We start from the raw sequence: 14,012 nt of genomic DNA on the forward strand, positions 1-14,012 counted from the left end.
TCCCTCTCGCCACCGCCGGCTTCTTTGAAGTATTAACTTCAGCGGCTCCTTCTCTGCCGGCGGCGCCGAGCCCGCCGCCCCGCCGCCCCGCGCCTCCCGCCCCGCACCGGCTGCGCTCCCTGCCCGGGGAAGGGCGGGGGGGGCTGAACGAGGGATGCGGCGGCTCTTGGGGGGGGGGGAGAGGGGGGAGCTCCCCGCGTCGGGGAGACACGCTGATAGCGAGCCCCGAGAAACGCAGCCCTGCCCTGGCAAGGCCTGGAGCCGGCCGGGAGAGGCCGGTGGCAGCGGGCATCGCCTCCGCCCGGCTGGCCGCGCTCTCCAGCGCGGGGGGAAGTGGAGACACCTGGTCGAGCCAGGTTTTGTAGTCGTGTTCCAGACCGGAGGAAAGGCAAGACGGCGCTTCATAAAGAGAGCGGGAGTGAAAACCCCTCTACTAGTTTAAAATGCTTTTCTACTCCTACAGCTGCCTGCACATTAAGGAGATTATGCTATCTTAACACTAAGAAGTTGAATCGTTTCAATTACACCACTACAAATAAATATATGCCCTATTATATAGGTCTAATTATTTACTTTTTACATTTTTTCAGCCTCATTAAACTCATTAGGAAAAGAACCACCTAAAGTATTTAATCAAATTGGTACTCGGGAAAAAAAAATATCATATCACTCAAAGTAAATACATTTCTTCAACTCTACTTGTCCATCCCAGCGTGGACAGTCGCCACTGTCACCCGAGGGAAGGCCTGCAAAACCAGCAAGACCCAGCTATCAGCTGAGAAGCACTAAACGCAGCCTGGTCTTGACCAAGACGACAGGAAGGGGATACCGTTTTCTGTACTTTAACTCATCAGAATTGTTGTACTAACTTGGAAAGAAACTTTCTAAAATAACAAGGTCCCTAGACAGTAGCATCTTATCTACAAAAATACCTTCCTCTGCACCTGGAGATGAAGCGGCAGGCCAGGCAGGGCACAAAGCACAGGTGGAGAGTGTTTCTTGCGAGAAACAGGACAAATTTACACAGGTGCCACATCCGAGTGGCCTTCAGCTCCCATCGCCCTGCTACCGTATCACAAAAACTCTGCGCACAAGCGACAGGACAGTTATCTCTAACAGTGTCCCTGAAGGGAGAGTCCCAGCCTTCTCACCAGGCAGGAAAAAAAAAAAAAAGAGTTCCTGGCAAGGGTTGCTAAGTAATAGCATACCCAAGTTGTAATCTGGTTAGTAAACAGCACGAAAGTGTCCTGAAAATAGGAGCCTCACCGTGGCCTTGGCCTTGCAATGACCACACACCAGTACGGGCTGCCGTGCTCGCACGGCTGTACCGTGATGTGACTGCACAGCATTTTCTTGCAGGATCAGGGCAGGAACTACTACTGTGTTGTTAGGTTCCCCCCATCTAACCTCTGACGATTGCTTCACACGTGAAGAGAATTCGATATAGCGCAGATAAATAACATCCGAGGCTTGATCAGACACTGATTAAATTGTTCAACTTCACTGAGTGGACTTGATTAACTGCAAACTTGGAGCTGGATGTCACCTTCACAGGAGCATCACAAGCCTACCTATTTCTGCTGGCAGCCTCACCCGCACGCTGACGGGGAGGATGACAAAATGGAGCCTGCCGGAGCCACCCCCCGGAGACCCCTGGGGCACAGAGGCAACTGAGGCTGCTCAGAAAGAAACCCATTACGGGAAAGCAACACCCTCGGCAGCTCGTAGGCCCCGAGGAGGTGTCACCTGGTGGTCAAGAGTCCATCAAAGTCAAAAAGGATTTAAATAAATAAACAGATAAATGAGTAGGCATCTATTTGGTTCGCAGGAGGTATTTTTCACTTTTAGCAGGGCAAGGTGCTTACCGCTCCTAGCAAGGGCTTGGGTGAGGACTGCGCACGTTAGGCCGCAGGAGTTTGTTATCAGAACATAGGAAGGCTTTGCCACAGCTTCTCCAGGCTGGGGTTGGTTGCAAGATGTGCCTTGTAGCTTCTGCTCCGGTACATCTCCGGCACCCTCACCTTTGAAGACAACATGAATTTTGCTTTAAATATGCACTGGCAGATCAGTCCTCTACGTATTTCTGATCGTATAACGCATGCAATTCGACCTGCAAGATATATGGATTGTAACACTTTTATAAATCGGCATTTTACACAGCACATCCTGCTCCTGCGAGCTAACCTTGTCTTCAGAGCTGACAATTCTCAACATCATCGCTTTGAAGCACTGAAATGGTGAGACGGCAATCTACTGAGCTAGAATATACCTCTGAAAATAAGTCTATAAATACCGTACGGTGCATCTGAAGTTGATTTATGAAATAGTCAGGAGTTAAAATCTTGATATATTAGCAAAAATAACTAGACCTTTAAAGCCAAGAAGCCCTTAGGCTGTAGTGAAAATCATTGATGTAGATTTCAGTCGGAGCAGGAAAAGCAGCTGTATTTCGTTGACGGTGCAATCACACAGGAAAAAAAAAAAAAAATCATGAAACTGTTTTTCCTTTCCCGCAGATAAAAAATAAAAGCGATTTTGCACCAGCTGCATGAAATGCTTCCTAGGGAAGCGTTTGCATTTTAACTTTCGGTTATTAGTGATTCAACTTTATATCGCTGCCCGCTTCTTCGCAGACAAAACCCAGTAACAATAAACAAAAGCAAATCCTCGTCCGGAAGGCTCTGGCAGCCTGCGAGGGTGGCTTCTCTCCCGGGCGGCTCCTGTGACCCGGGGGTGCCGGCAGGAGCCGGGGCTCCGCGGCGCGGCGGGGGCTCTGCCCAGCCCAGCCCAGCCCAGCGCTGGGGGCCGGCGGCGGGCCCGCGGTGCCGCTTACCTGCGCGGCGGCGGAGGGAGGGTAGGGGGGCGGGAGGGGGGGAGAGGACCTCTCCTCTCGAGGAGCTGCTTTGGAGCGTCGCCCTCGCCTCCTCCCCGTTTTCTTTCCAGGAAACCGGGGAGACCGGAGCCAGGGTGCGCGCGTTTCCCTAAGGGGGAATCGAAGCGCTTTGCCCGCGGAGCACGGGGGTGCTGCTCTGCCCTGCCCTGCTCCCACCGGCACGGACACGCTGTCCTTCGGCGGGGGAGCACCGACCGAAGGGCCGCGCTCGGCTCGGGAGCACCGGCGGCACGGTGCGGGCACCCGCAGCACCGCCGCTTCGCCACGGATTTACCCCAGCGCCCTCCCCAAATAAAGCCCTTTTTAAATTTTTTTTTAATAGAGTTACTAATGCGCTTGGTTGTATCATTAAAAATAAAATAGTTTTAACGGGAAAAGGCTCGGGGGGACTAACACCCGCAGATGACGGCAGCAGCGCGGCGGCACCTGCGAGCAGCGGCAGCTCCGCCGCCCCGCCAGCTCCAGCGCCGTCGCTGTCGGAGGCTACCGGGGTTATGGCCGCGGCCATTTGAGTCCCCAGTCTAGCTCAGATAGAGATATACATATTTGATAGATATAACGATAAATATACGGTTAGCAAACCTCGCTAGCAGGTTGCGGGGGGACGGTGAGCCGCGCGGGGCGGCGGTCCCCGCCTCAGCGCCGAGCGGCGGAGCCGGAGGGGGAGACGCTCCGCACCCGCTCAGCGGCCCCGGCCGGGTGGGGCGCGCAGAGGGACGGGCGCCGGGACGCGGTTCCCCCACCCCGGCGGCGGGCCGGGCCGGGCAGGGCAGGGGTAGCGGTACTTACGTTGCCGCGGCCGGCCCTGCCGAGGGACGCGGAGCGGGCGCGGGCACCGCCGGGGCGCGGAGCCGCCGCCGCCGCGCGGGAGCGGCGCCCCCTGGCGGCCGCGGGGGGAGCCGCCGCGCGCGCCCCCGCCGCGCCGGTGCCCGGCGAGGCGGGATCCATCCCGCCGTCCCGAGCCCCGATGTCCTTTTGATGTCCGTCACTTACGCCGCGCCGTCCTTGGGCCGAAGCGATCGATTAGCGCCGCGAAGTCAATTGCCTCACGCCGAGGCGCGGGGGGGGGGGGGGGGTTGGGCGGCAAGCACCGGGCGTCGGGGAGGTGCGCCTTCCCTCCCGGAGCCACCGCGGCGCGGCACCGCACCGCACCGCACCGCGCCCGCGGGCCCGCTCCCCTCCCCGGGTCGCGCTCCCCGCCCGGGCCCCGCGCCGGGCCCGGCCCGGCCCCATCCCTCGGCGCGGCTCGGCTCTGCCCCCGCAAGGAGTCCCCTGCCCCCCCCCCCCCGCATCTGAAATCCGCAATCAAGAGCCCAATTTTGTCATTTGGAGACACTAATTATCTAATCACGCCACGCTGCAGAGCGTACTTGTCTGCCCAATTAGCTAGGACAATTATTAAAATTCGGAGGCCTAATTATGTCTCAATTTAATGCTGGCAAACTCGCGTATAGAGCAGTAATTAAAATCCTCTCCTTGCCTCTGCCTTTAGGGCAGCGGTTGATTAGGACCTGTCAGGGGCTGCGCCGCACCGAACCAGCCAAGCGGATTGTGCAACATGACCCCGCATTGTTAAGTGTGTCAACATATTAACCTGAATTCCCTTCAGCCCCCATAATCACATTTGGTAGGAGGAAGAAAAGGGGCTAAAACATGAAGCATTTTATTAAAAAAACATAAATTCTTTTTAATTAATGCTGTAAGAGATCTGACGCGGCTTGAGCTACCAAATGCTGCGAGTCATATAAGGCTGGTGCTTCTAATTACCAGTAAAGGAAGGTTTGCTCTTCTCTGTTAAAAAGACTTCCCTCTCCTCTCATTTAAAGAAAATTATCTTTCTTTTGGGTAGTGTATTTTTTAAAACCCAGCTAGTTGGCTTCCAGTGATAAAGTTGATTACCAGGTTTTTTTGTTTGATGATGGAACACAAGTGAATATTGACTTCTGCGAGAATCAAACAGAAGACCGGAGGCGTAAATAAAACGGTCAGGATTTAACACTTGAAAGAAGTTAATAAAGTTGAAAATTAAAAATCATAATATTGGGATAATTTCTAAATATTTATTTTTGCTCAGCTCTCAAGTTTGATAGGAAGTCAGCGTTGAAACATAGACAGGAACCGGAGTTAACCCTGTCGGCTGCGTTCCTGCCCGGTGTAGCACCGTCTCCTGCCACGGACACGGAGCCCCCCGGGGCCCAGCATCCCCCAGCGACGGACGGCCACCGCAGAAAGAGGACTGGCCCCACCGGCCCGGCCAGCAGAAGCATTCCCCTTTAGCACGTCCCTTTTTGGCTGGAAAAAACCACAGCGCCGAGGAAGGTGGTTCCTTCATCTCCAGTTAGTGAGAGCTCTGGGGTTTGGGGCTACGGGAGCAAACCTTAATTCCCCGAGCGGGGAAGGCCTGCCTGCTGCGCGGGAGGGAGGGAGGGAGGGAGGGAGGGGGCCTCTTCTCCCTCTGTGCGCGCCCTACGTCTTGGAAATGGCCCCGCTCCCAGCCTCCTCGGATGGCAAACCGAAGTGCAAAGCTGTGTTCTGGCTTGTTCCAGTGGCTGTCAGCGTGTTTTCCTCTTGTCAGCAGCAATTGACTGGTCAGGTTCACCCTTGTACAGCGATTGTAACAGCTCATTGACAGACCAGTGACCCAGCCGGACCCGATAATGGAAAACTATTGATTTCTGTGGGCTCAGCAGATCTAAAATGAATGCCCGATATAATGTCATCAGCTGTCTTGGACTCTGATAAAGAGGCAAAGTATCAAAGATGTGCTGCCTATCCTGACAACGCACTTGCAAAAAAAAAAATGCTGGATACAAACACACAACGAAGTGGCCTTTCTCCGTTTTTCCCCTAATAAGCAACATGCAATCAGTGCCTGGGTAAACGCTAAGAAACCACAGCCCAGATGCGGTGGGGACTCCAACTGCCCTTTTAACCGAGGAGGCCCGTGACAGCCCCTCCAGGTTTTCAACGCTTGCCGCAGAAGAAAAGCGTGTGGGTGAGTGGCACCAAACTCCACACCCATCTGCCAGCCGCCGGAGAGCGAGTAGCGCAAGAGGCGGAAAGGCTGCCAGGAGATGTAACCCAACGGGAGCCGCGATTAACTCCCACCTGCAGGAAAGCGAAAAAGCTTCAACAAGCCCGTTACACCCGAGCTGATCCCACCCCCCCTCCTGCGTCACAACAAATGCTCTGGGCTGGGGAGGATGTTAAGTAATAATGATAAATCCTAGCCAAAAAAAATCCGATAACGCGAGGTGAAATTTGACATTTGTACAGCAGCCCTCATACAGTTGCGGTGTTCGTGGATAAAGAAGTACTGCAAGTCCAATCGAAATTTTGGGAGGGGGGAGATCAATATTTAAGGATTTGCAGAATTGCGTGGGCTGTTTGCCATAAGCAATTCCATATGTAAGTTTAAACAGGAAGAGACGCCGGTATGGCGGCCTTCTTGGAAAATGTTTAACTTCAGGGGAAAAAGCAATAGCTCGAAGATTGACTTTTTTGGTCTTGGGGAACCAAACCGTGGGCTGTCCTTTCCCGGGTAGATCGTTCCACCTGGATAAAGCAGCCCTCGCTTCCGTGTCCCTGTGGCTGACAGACGAAGCTCAAACCCCACCGACACTTAGGCACATCAGGAAGTCGGTGGGACGTTTACCAGCGCCAGGTCTATGGGAATCGGGATCAGGCAGAGGCTGGTTTTCTGTGGGATACCAAGCGCTTGCAGGAGATGTTTCACTGTGCCCCAAACCCCTTCTGTAGGGCTTGGAGCCCCCCAAAACTTAACTCCTTCCAGATTAACCAAGTTTCCTATAAGGGGTGGGAGGAAACAACAGAGATACTTACCCTGGCAGATGCCAGCACACATTTAATTCAAGATCTAACACCAGTGGAGACTAGAATAGCTTTGTGATCCCGGCGAAAAAATTCAAGTGACCTTGGGGAAACATTTCTTTTAATTATGAGCAACTGGTGAGTTTTATCACAAAACCACCAGCCCTTCTTGAATGTATTTTCATCTTCTGTAGCCTTCTTGCTCGGTGGCTTCCCTCCAACGACCCCTCGCGTCGTTGTTCTGTCCATGACATGCACACATGTATGTATTGCTTTACCTTCCCCTGACAACAGGCCCAGCTCTGCCATGTGCTGCATACACTCGCCAAGAGGAAATGACTACACGGATTACGTTAACGTGACTGCAGCTGAATACATTTCAGCTTCTACATACGTTCATTTTCTACACACTTCCCACCACATAGCCTTGGCTCCCTCTCCTGCAGATGGCTCCCGAACCCACCTACCTCCGCTCGAGCTTTTACTTCATGTTCAATTCCCATATGTTGCTCTCAAGCATTTCTCTTCTTGGTGTCCCCTCAGGGCCTGATCCTGTCAGAGTAAGTGTGCCGCACCTGAGAAGCGTTAAGCAAGGCTGTGCGAATTGCTGACTACGCTTTGGGTTTTGCTTTTTTAATGGTAATTCTGAGTTAAATGAAATGTAAACTCTTGCAGCTTTTTGTTTTGTTTATCCAAAACAAAAGCCCCGAACATTTTCCATTAGCTAGAATGAGGAGTTGAAATGCCTCCTATCCATCTCGCAGAAGAGTTTTTCAGAGCACCAGAACCTCGTGGATGATGCTCAAACCCAGATGTCTTGGCCCTGGAGAGGCAGTTCTCAGCTCCTCTTCCTGTCTGTTTCTCAGAACCCCAAATTTCATGTTAAGCCAAGCGGAGATAACATCTCCACACTACTCCCTCCCTAAGCACAATGAACACGTTCAGGCCTTTGGATAGCAAGCTCCTGAGGCAGGGATTATGCTCTGTAGTATTACTGTTGTCGTGTTTTCCCTGTTGTAATGCTCCATGTACATTTATGTCATTTATAAAATACAATTAACAGACATATTGGAATCCACAATGGCCCAAAGAAGGGAATAATAGAAGTAGAGTAACCACGTACATTTGCTTCCTACAGTTACGCTGGCTGTGGTGATGTCATGGTTTAACCTCAGCCGGCAACTGAGCACCACCCAGCCGCTCACTCACTCCCCCCCCCCCCAGTGGGACGGAGGAGAGAATCGGAAGAGTAAAAGTGAGAAAACTCATGGCTTGAGATAAGAGCAGTTTAGTAATTGAAATAAAATAAAATAATAATAGAATATACAAAGCAAGTGATGCACAATGCAGTTGCTCACCACCCGCCGACCGATGCCCAGCCCATCCCTGAGCAGCGGTCGCTGCCCCCCGGCCAACTCCCCCCATTTTCTATACTAGGCATGACGTCCCATGGTATGGAATGTCCCTTTGGCCAGTTGGGGTCAGCTGTCCTGGCTGTGCCCCCTCCCAGCTTCTTGTGCACCTCCAGCCTTCTCAGTCGGTAGAGCATGGGAAGCTGAAAAGTCCTTGACTAGTGTAAGCACCACTTAGCAACAACTAAAACATCGGTGTGTTATCAACATTATTCTCATCCTAAATCCAAAACACAGCACTGTACCAGCTACTAGGAAGGAAATTAACTCTATCCCAGCCGAAATCAGGACAGGCGACCCACTCCCAACCAGCAGATGAGTAGTAAAAATGAAACACAATCCTGAATATTTAAAAAGTATGGCAAAGCTGTCCATAGCTCCCTTTCACTTAGCAGAGACTTCACGATGGGCTTCAGCTTCTCTCTGCCTGAAGACGTTGACCCCCTCTGTCCTCACAGCCCATCTCGCTTCCTTCCAGTGAGTACCGATAACTAAGGCTTAGTACTGTTACGACCTGCTGGCTCGTCCAGCCGCCAAGAAAGCATCCAAACACAGTCATCCAAAATGAGCCACTGGAAGGCTTGTACCAAGCTGTTATCCTTCCCCGAGAAAGACCACGCTGACTTGTACCTAACTGCACTTCCCAAAGATACGCACTGTGGGACTAGCTGCCCCCTTGTTTTCAACAAAAGGCATCAATGGAATGTCGACTGCCACTTTTTTACTAAACTGTTTCTAAATCAGTGTAATTATGTATTTTACAGTGTTCAATATTTCAATAGTGTGTACAGGTACCTGTCTACTCTCAGGTCCGAGCCTATCGTACCGCCTCAGCGAGCTTTGCTGTACTGGGAGTCACTGTCACTGGGAGGATCGCAGCCCGCCAGTACGGGCTGAGATTGTGTCGGCAGCTGTCCTCCGACAAAGCTCAAATTGTGGTTTTTATCATTCACAAACAGGTTTGTGCAAATAATCGATGCTGCTGTAAAGCGACTGAATCAAACTAAAATGAGCAAAAAGCCCATCTTCAGATCAATCTGAAATAATATTTTCCAGTTTTCTTTGCTGAAACAAAACAAACCCCATAAATTTTGCAGCGAGGAAAGTGCTTTGTTTCAGCCAAAATGTTTCATTTCGGGCACTTGCAACAGAAAAAAACCCCAAACCACAAAGGAAATAAGAGGTTGGATTCACCACAGCTGCTGTCATTCCCTTTTTATCCACTAACCCAGTAATTAGGGCAGTGACCCAGGATGTGGGAGATCCCCATGCTCAATCCCTCCTCTGCCCAGAGGGATTTGAACCTCCTTCTCTCATCTCAGAGGAGAGCGTTAGAGCCGCGGTGCCGGAGGGGACCCTTCTCTGCTGTCTCCTTTCGGCTTGCTCCCTCCCGGACAGGTGCTTCGCATCGGCTGGACACTGCGTGCGGCTCGGGTGCCCCATCTCACCCCGGGACAGCCCAACTCCCAGGGTCCAGCGTCACTCCTCCACCTCTGCCCTGCGGCTCGGCGAGCGCGGAGATGCTGCGTGCCAGGTGGAGGAGTTTCAGCAGGTTAGACGACTCTCAGATACACTACACCAAAATGTTTAAGGTACGTCCGTAACCAGATCACTGAGGAGATCCCAGATCTGGGTATCGATCTCCTAAGGCAGAACGTGAGTCCTCCTCCCTAGATAGGTATCATAATGCCAGGGCTTTTCCCCAGTAAATAAGCAATATGCTTTAAAAAAAAAAAAAAAGTCTAGTTCAGATAAATATCATATTTCTCTAAGCCTAAATCTCTTTCCACTTTTCTAACCACACTTTGCTACAATTCTCAATTACTCCCCTAACCAATTTTTGTCTATTATTGTAAATTGCCTGTGATGTTAGGAAGGATTGATGTTAAGAAGGGTTTCCTAACTTATTACTTTCTTATTACCTTTTTTGGTACCTTTTAACCATAATTAGTTTCATAAGCAGCTTACACTAGCCCAGGAATTAGCTGTACGATACTGAGTATAGAACTGAACATGTCAAACGTCCAGCCTTACGCGTAGCTCTGCAGGGAAGCTTTGCACACACCAGTCCATGTGCATCATTTTCATACCACCAATGAGATCAGCTGAAGTCCTTCTTTTAATTAGGAAAATTTGGCACCTCGATGCTACATTTTTGCCAACTTTTAAATTACCTTCATCATTTTAATAATGCTACTTAAAATTATTTTCTACTATATATTTCTATTGCAAAGAATGTCCTCCTTTATTCAATTTTTTCTCTATTGTTTCTAGAAGGTAAATAAATTATCTGGCACTTCTGATGAGCAGACTTTGATTGCCGAGAAGTCCATCATTTCTCGGTATTTGATAACCTTTTATTAGGGCTGTCTTCTGGGGACTCTCCAGATAAGTGGCCACACAAAGTCACAGTCGGAGAAGGGGATTCACCCGTCCAAGTGTGAGAAGGACTCCTTTATAATGAACATTAAAAAAAAACCCCTTACTTTCATCTTGCTTTAAGAGCCTCTAGCACAGCATATTTATGGAATAATAAAACAGGGCTTCAGGCCTTTTCTTCTCATACATCAGTAACAGGATTCTCATATCACGCTTATATGCTCTGTACGCTATATAATTTACTGTGTTTCGCTTCTTGTAGCTAATAGTCTCAAATACACCAAATGAAATAAATCTTCTGACACTGTTCTCACACGAGAATTAAATCATGGCACAAAACTGGCTGAGAATATCCCTGTGACAACTTCTGCCCCCTCCTCTCCGCGAGTAATTGTTAACCAGTCTCACCCTGGCACGCCGCTTGTGGTGCCCATTTATTGTTGCCCAGTACAAGCCATCATTCTGATTATTATTTATTTTTACTACCGAGAAGAAACTTCAAATAAAATCCCCGGTACCAAAAGCTACGCAGACACAAAACTAAGATGCTCCCCTTCTCAAAGAGCTGATACTCTGAAGAGGTGGTACAGGCGGGGTGGGAGGAAGGAGCAGGGCATTTGCAAGCACAGTCATCACAGAGCTGACCGCGCGCACGCATAAAGGGAAAACACTGCTTCCAGAATTAACTTCGTCTCTCCTTCGCACTGATTTTAGAAAGGATAAAAAACTGCGGCGTTACTGGAGTTAGAAATGAAAACAGTGAACGAATGGCTTGTTCTGGGGAATAACATGAATCGCCATCCATCAAGGTAACCTTAGACCGTCATCTCCAAAGTAATAAGCGGGTATAAAAATCCCAGATGTTTAAGTCAGCGGGAAAACTGTAAATTATCTGCATGTGTGCATGCGTGAATGGATGTGTAAGTGTGCATATATATATATATGCTCATTGTTTCATCTACTTTCTGTATCAATCAAAAATATATTAAATGGTACAGAGAAAGTAACAGCCTTTCTTCTCATGGTATTTTAATCTGAAATTGTGCAAGAGATGAAAAAAACAAGGTCCTATGTCATTTTGAATCATAAGAAGGGGTTTTTTTGGGTAATGAAGGTTCACAGCAGTTGCAAACACTAAAGGAAGCCACACCAGCTCAGGTGCCCTCAAGCCCAGAGACGCAGCCCCAGTCTGCAGACACCTAAAGCCCAGCACAAGGAGGGTGCGCGCCCAGCTGTGGGCACAAAGCCTACGGCCCCAGCACGGCCGTCCTCTCCAGTCCGCAACACTAAAACCGCCACAAACCTACACCTGTCCCTCACGAGTCCTCTTCAGTAAGGAGACAACACGGGTGCTGAGGAGTCACGGCGCAGATTTACCGGCGTCCCGCTGCCCGTGCCGGCCTGCGCCTGTCCTCGGCCCAGGGAACGCCGGGCAGCGTTCTTGCAGCAGGGCTGGTGCTGCATTACAAGGTGCCCTCGCGAACGGATCCAGAAAGGAAGGAAAGCCCCGCTCGTCCCGCTCCCTTACGTCTCTACCAGTTAGCCCAAATGCAGTTTTGACGTGATTCAGGATCACGGCCTAGGAGTCCACCCACAGAACCACGGGCAATGCACTAGTGTGATCCTACTGGCATCCTGCTTTGAAGTGAAGTGTAAAACGTCAACGCTTTCATTGGCTAGTGACAATCCCTGCTAAGAACTCCCCCTATTCCTAACCCCATATGGGGCACTCTTAATTTAGTCTCACTTGGAGCACCAGATGCTCTAATTACATCATCCTGACCTTCTATAAGGTGTATTAGATGAACAAATGCTACATCTGTAACAGTGACAAGTACTATTTTTAATTGCATCCATGATGGTTTCATTTCAAGGTTCAAGAATCCTCTCCAGCAGGCCCATTTTATGTTTTTACATGACCCAAGAGCCCCAGTGAGGAAATCCTGGGATACATTCACTTGTATCTGTTTACGAAAAGTCGCAGGCACATAAGGCCGTGAACATTTCTTGCCCATCTGCTCCATAAATTTTTCTGTAGGGCTTATTGCAGAACACACTAAATGAGTTATAGGTGGTCAGCTGTTGCTTTCCATTTTTGCTGCAGTTGTTGCTCGGTATGTTGCAGACAGAGCCCATACCTGCATCAGCCTGCTTGATACAATCTCTGTCCCAACGAAACCGTTAGGTACAGCGTCTGAATTGCTGTATCTGCGTCATCTCCTAATGATTCATTTACCCTGGTCATACACAGGTGCTGGAAAGGACCTTGAGGTCTGTAAGTTATTATATTGTAATATCATAGAAAAGAGATGTTTTTTCCCTTAATCCTGATGACATGTTTAAACACAGCCCAGGACAAATAGAAATCCAATGCCCTGGAGACTGATTATCCAGCAGTGACAATTTTCCAGATTACCCTTTTTTGTTCTCACGGTTGGTATTTTTATCGTTGCCTGCCTCCATCCTCTTGGAGTATAAGGAAAACTTCTGAAAAGTGGTTCTCTACCAGCTTTCCCGAAGAACAGCAGCAGTAACGTCCAATGTGGCGAGTGACTGTTCAGAAATAACTGAACATCTCAGTCGCACACAGAAGTATGAGACAGAAAGCCAGCATCTCCATCAGCTGAGACACATGGCTCTAACACACTCAGTGTCAGCCCTCTCATTTACTCCAGATCACACCCAGTAGAACTTAGAGAGCTAATCTGATTCCTCTCTTGATGCTACTCATTTCAGAGTATTCATTATGCTCGAAAATCAACATATAAAAACAGTGAAATGTAGGTTAAAGGAAAAAGCACAACCAAAAATGAGGAAAACAAGCTCACGTTCTGAGCAGCAGCAGCACGGCCACCCATTAAACTCCACCAGGCTCCACATTTGTCCCAGAACAGTTCATTTCACAAACGGGATTTGGGGCAAAAAAGAGGAGGACAAACAAGATGGTGTCCCTTCTGCTCTGCAAGCATCGCCAGTCTTGGAGAACTTAGAATCATAGAATCATAGAATCATTGAGGTTGGAAAAGACCGCTAAGATCATCGAGTCCAACCGTCGACCCAACACCACCATGCCCGCTAAACCATGTCCCTAAGCGCCTCATCTACTCGTCTTTTAAATACCTCCAGGGATGGGGACTCCACCACTTCCCTGGGCAGCCTGGTCCAATGTTTCACCACTCTTTCAGTAAAGAAATTTTTCCTTACATCCAATCTAAACCTCCCCTGCCGCAACTTGAGGCCATTTCCTCTCGTCCTATCACTTGTTACTTCAGAGAAAAGACCAACACCCACCTCGCTACAACCTCCTTTCAGGTAGTTGTAGAGAGCGATGAGGTCTCCCCTCAGCCTCCTTTTCTCCAGGCTAAACAACCCCAGTTCCCTCAGCCGCTCCTCATCAGACTTGTTCTCCAGACCCCTCACCATTTGCCTGAAGCAAACTTCAGGCCCTTGTCTCCGCTCTGCCTACTATTGCCTTAGCACAAGGGAACACACAGGTA

This window comes from Aptenodytes patagonicus, chromosome 5, assembly GCF_965638725.1.
Source record: "Aptenodytes patagonicus chromosome 5, bAptPat1.pri.cur, whole genome shotgun sequence".
NCBI classification, from domain to species: Eukaryota; Metazoa; Chordata; class Aves; order Sphenisciformes; family Spheniscidae; genus Aptenodytes; species Aptenodytes patagonicus.